The following is a 5,038-nucleotide window of genomic DNA, read 5'->3' on the forward strand; positions in this document are numbered from 1 at the left end:
TGAAGTCTATTGAGGCCCTCTGCTGCTCGTTGGGGATACATTAAGATTTTCTGAGATAGTTTGTACTGGATTCCCAAGGATCCACCTTATGGTGACATTTGTGCTGCAAAAGTATTCTGCATTAAAATGGTGAAAGCAGCAAAAGTTTTAAGTCTTTACTATTTTTTGCCAATAAGAAAAAGTTTTGTGCAGCTATGTGGTCAGCAGTCATTGGGTCCATTTATGGATGGTGAAGTTGAATTGTGGTCAAAGTTAGAGCCTAGAAGGCTTCAGTAAATGCGCTGAAGTTCTCTGAGAGCCATCAGAGCTGTTGCTTACATTGGATTAGATCATTTATTGAGAAGAGAACAAACACTCTGATGGTCCTCTCTCCATTTGGTACTTTCTGTAAGGGAATCAAATTATCTGGTCCTGCATGGTGTGAAGCTCCACTGTGAGTAACTACAGATGGGCTGGTCTATATTGTACCTGGCAAAGGCCGAAAGAGGAGCATAAGGAGGAGATGAAACAAGCTTAGATTCTACAGAAGACTGATAGTGTGGGGACGCTGGGGATTCTAAAGGAGGTGTAGGCCTCTGAGGGCCCCTATCTGGAGCTGGTATTGGGCTGTGGTGTCTGGGGTCCCTTACCCTTAAAACAGATGATCTTCTAATGGTTCTGAGGGGCTTTGTGGCTTACTAGGCTTTAGCCCACAGGTGCTGCGTAGAGCTGGGTTTTGTTGTCAGCCCAGAAAGGCTTGCAGATGGGATACTTCAGACCATTTTCCCTGATTTCTACAGAAAAGATCTAGCTGTAGAATGGTGTTAACGTTCACAGTCTCATTCTCCAGCCATGTTTCGTGAACTAATCTCTATGCAGGCTAAATAGTGTTACAAAAGAAGATAATTTTTTTTATTCATCTAGCCAAAAGCTGTTTCAATTTTTAAATATACATCCCAGGTGTGTTTCAGTGTCAATAGAGGAAGTGACTCCCATGGTGCTGAGAGAATCCTGCAACGAGAGAACATGTACTAAAGTCCAGGAGACTATGGGCATCCCCATGGGCCAAGTGGAAGCACCAAGGTGTCCAGTGCATCCCCTCGAAACCCCATTAACTGAAGCTCTAGGAGGTCATAGGCATTTGCCATACACCGTCCTATCTCACCAGCGGTGGACATCTCCAGCCCTGCCGAGATGACCCCCACTGCTCGCTAGGGAGCAGATGTCTGGCTGACAAGCCTTTCCCTAATTCACTGGCTTGCCATTTATGATGCCCAATTATAACACTTGCAATGCTCAGATTTAAACCCTACGACTGGGCATCTACATGACTGTGCATCTTTTGTTCAGCAAAGAAAGACTGTTGAAGAACAATTTCAAGGAGCTGGGAAATCCATAAAGCCTGAAGGGACAGGGTTTCCCCAGAACGTTAGTGAAACAGCGCTGGAACAACCAGCGATAGTTACCCAGGTAGTCTGGAAGTGCCATAGTATTCACTGCAAGTAAAATGAAAGTGAAATTAATGAAGCGGACAGACATCTCTCCGGGCCATGGCACAAGAAATGTTGATGGCTGATGTAATACCTTGGTTCTTATTTTCTTAGTTTAAAAGAATTTAAACAAGAAACACGCAGCAAAAGAAGTACCGCATAGAGTAATTTATTGCACACACACACACAAAAGAATACTTTGAAAATTAAGTGCAGAATAGACGGTACATTCTGAGAAAGAGATTCCAGGGCAGCCTGCTCATAAGAGTGAGACAGCATTAATTGTTACTGAAGAAACCCTCCTTCTGGGACTTTTACGTGATTATTCATAAGAAGGTGGAAAGAAGTGTTATAGGAAGCAGGTTTTGAGTCGTTTTCTGGATGCACATGTGCAGTAGCTGTACATATTTGTGCATACATTGCATGTCTCATTAGCATATTAAGTCTCCACCCAGGAATGTGTTTTTACTATTAAAATGAGCAAAAGTTCAGTTTGAGGATAGATAAAATCAAAATGCACATGCTGTCTAGAAGTAAAAGTCCCTAATGAAGATAGCGGGTTTCAAAGGACCCCAAGTGCTCCACATCTTAAATGTCGCTCCAACAAACCTGGAACACTATCTGTTCCTGAGAGATCAGGTCCCATCTGTGTTTCTGAGACACTGGCAAGTCAGGCGTGACTTGAGATGAGACTGATGAGTTCAAGCGTAAAATGCCTAAATAATCAGCAGCTTCAGCTTGCATTTTGGAGCTTGTCCGCTTAAATGGGTGGATGAAAATGGCTCACAAGTCTCACTCCTCGGAAATGGGGTCTTCTCCTTTGCTCTTAGCAGATTTTGTGCCACCCAATAATTAACCTTCCTGATGCCTTGACTTTCACATTCGTGAAAAAGGCGCCATTGAGAGTGACATTTCCAGGGAGGCACAGACGTTGTCACCCCCTGCAGAGTTCTGAAGCTGTTCATAAGCAGGCCACGTGGAAGATTTCTCTCAAAAGCTGTTGAGCATGAGCTCTGGCTAGAGTAAAAAGAGGGCTGCGGCACAATGGACAGTGTCTCAGACATCAGGACAGTTTCCACAGAAGTTTAGGAAAGAAGGCAGCGCCCTGGGCTGCAGAAGGCGCAATGCTCTGGAAAGAACCCTGGGTACAGCTGAAAGAAGAACCTGAGAAGGATAGGGCCAATCGGTTGAGGACAACCCGCCTGATTTGGGCAAAGGTAAGGTGTCTACGTAGGGTAATACCCTTCTCAATGCTCAGCGCAGACCTGTCCTCCAGGTCCACCTCTGTACTCATTCTCCTTGGCAAAGAGTCGGCATAGCATAAGAACTCAGCAGTGCTTTGCACACCGGGAAGTCCACACCCACACCGCTCTCTCCCTCCCTCCAGGGCTATGCACCCCGGTTCTTGGTACATGCTGGGATTATATTTCTGAAGCCTACCGACAAACAGGCTGAGAGCAGTTAGTTAACAGACTACAGCTCCCAGCATATTAGGTGGGGCGTGTAGCACTCTGCCCCTTCTTCCAGAACTGTGCCTCGCCCCGGAGACTGGCGCATGCTGGGATTCTAGTCCTGTAGCCCTTTGACCAAAGGGTTGGGAGTGTTTATGAAAATACATCTCCCAGCAAGCCTAAGGACACGCATACCGCCCCGCCTCTTTCTCCACTGACGGGCCGTGTCCCTGACCCCAGTGCATACCTGGTATGGTAGTCCTGCAGCCCTGTGATGAAAGTTCTGGAAGTCTTTATGAAACTACATCTCCTAGCAAGCAGAAGGAGGTGTCCACAGCCTAGCCTTTTCCTCCAGTAATGCGCACTGTCCCTGAGCCGGGCGCATGCTGGGATTGTAGTCCTGCAGGCCAGTGATGAAAGTTCTGGGAGTGTTTATGAGACCGCATCTTCCACCAAGCCTAGAGAGGCGCGCACAACCCTGCCTCTTCCTCCAGTGACGCACACTTTCCCTGAGCCCGGTCCATGCTAGGATTGTAGCGCTGCAGTCCTGTGACCAAAGGGCTGGGAGTGTTTATGAGACTGCATCTCCCAGCAAGACCAGCCAGGCGTGCAGAGCCTAGCCCCTTCCTCCACTGATTAGCGCACTCTCCCTGAGCCCGTTGCATGCTGGGATTGTAGTGCTGCAGCCCAGTGACAAAAGGGCTGGGAGTGTTTATGAGAATACATCTCCCAAAAAGCATAGCGAGAACAGCACAGGTCCACCTGTTCTTACAGTGACGCGCGCTGTCCCTGAGCAGGGTGCATGCTGGGATTGTAGTCCTGAAGCCCTGTGACCAAAGGGCTGGGAGAAATAATGAGACAACATCTCCCAGAAAGCCCAGCAAGGCGCTCACACGCCTTTCTCTTCCTCTAGTGACGCGGACTTCCCCGGCGCCCCGTGCATACTGGAATTGTACCCCTACAGAGATGTGATGAAAGGGCTGGGAGTGTTTATGAGACTACCTCTCCCAGCAAGCCCAGCGAGGCGCACACAGACCTGCCTCTTCCTCCAGTGACTAGTGCACTCTCCTTGAGCCAGAGGTATGCTGAAATTGTAGTGCTGCAGCCCTGTGACTAAAGGACTGGGGTAGTTATGAGACTGCATCTCCCAGCAAGCCCAGCGAGGCACGCACAGCTCCAAGTCTTCCTCCAGTGACACACACTGTCCCTGAACCCGCTGCATGCTGGGATTGTAGTCCTGCAGCCCTGTGACGAAAGGGCCAAGAGTGTTTTTGAGACTACATTTCCCGGAAGACCTAGGGAGAGGCACAAAGCCCCGCATCTTTTCCCCGTGACGCATACAGTTTTTGATCCCGATGCATCCTGGGATTGTAGTCCTGCAGCCCTGTGACAAAAGGTCTGAGAGTCTTTATGAAACAACATCTCCCAGCAAACGCAGCGAGGTGTGCACAACCTTCCTCTTGTTTTCCAGTGACGCGGGCTGTCCGTGAGCCCCATGCCTGCTGGGATTGTAGTCTTATAGCACTGTGACCAAAGGGCAGGGAGAGGCCATGAGACTACATCTCCCAGGAAGCCCAGCAAGGCGCACACTGCCCTGCCTCTTTCTCCTTAGACTAGCGCGCCGTCACTGAGCTGGGTGCATGCTAGGATTGTAGTCCTGCAGCCCTATGACCAAAGGGATGGGAGTGTTTATGAGAATACATCTCCCAGTACGCCCAGGAGGTGCACACAGATCTGCCGCTTCCTGCAGTGACTAGCGCACTGTCCCTGAGCCGGGTGCATGTTGGGATTGCAGTCCTGGATCTCTGTGACCAAAGGGCTGGGAGGGTTAATGAGACTACATCTCCCAAAAAAGCACAGAGAGAAGCGCAAAGCCCTCCCTCTTCCTCCAGTGACACGCGCTGTCCCCGAGCCCAGTGCATGCTGGGGCTGGAAGTGTAGTCCTTCAGCCCTGTGATGCAAGCGCTGGAAGGGCTTATGAGAATACAACTCCCAGCAAGCCCGGCGAGTAGCACACAACGCCGCTTCTTCCTTCAGTGACGCACAATTTCCGTGAGCCCCGTGCTGGCTGGGATTGTAGTCTTCCGCCTCTTCCTCCAGTGACAAGCACTGTCTCTT

The 5,038-nt window shown here is 49.5% G+C and overlaps 1 long non-coding RNA gene across 1 annotated transcript; it reads right to left on the reverse strand.

Moving 5' to 3' along the window:
* Positions 1-1,622: 1,622 nt before the first annotated feature.
* Positions 1,623-3,994, reverse strand: LOC134729845 (uncharacterized). The gene is made up of 2 exons (XR_010111351.1): positions 3,168-3,994; positions 1,623-2,633 (listed from the first exon to the last, which is right to left on the reverse strand). It is a non-coding gene; the product is annotated as an uncharacterized LOC134729845 (long non-coding RNA).
* Between the last annotated feature and the right edge of the window lie 1,044 nt (positions 3,995-5,038).

This window comes from Pan paniscus, chromosome Y (genome assembly GCF_029289425.2).
Source record: "Pan paniscus chromosome Y, NHGRI_mPanPan1-v2.0_pri, whole genome shotgun sequence".
Lineage (NCBI taxonomy): Eukaryota > Metazoa > Chordata > Mammalia > Primates > Hominidae > Pan > Pan paniscus.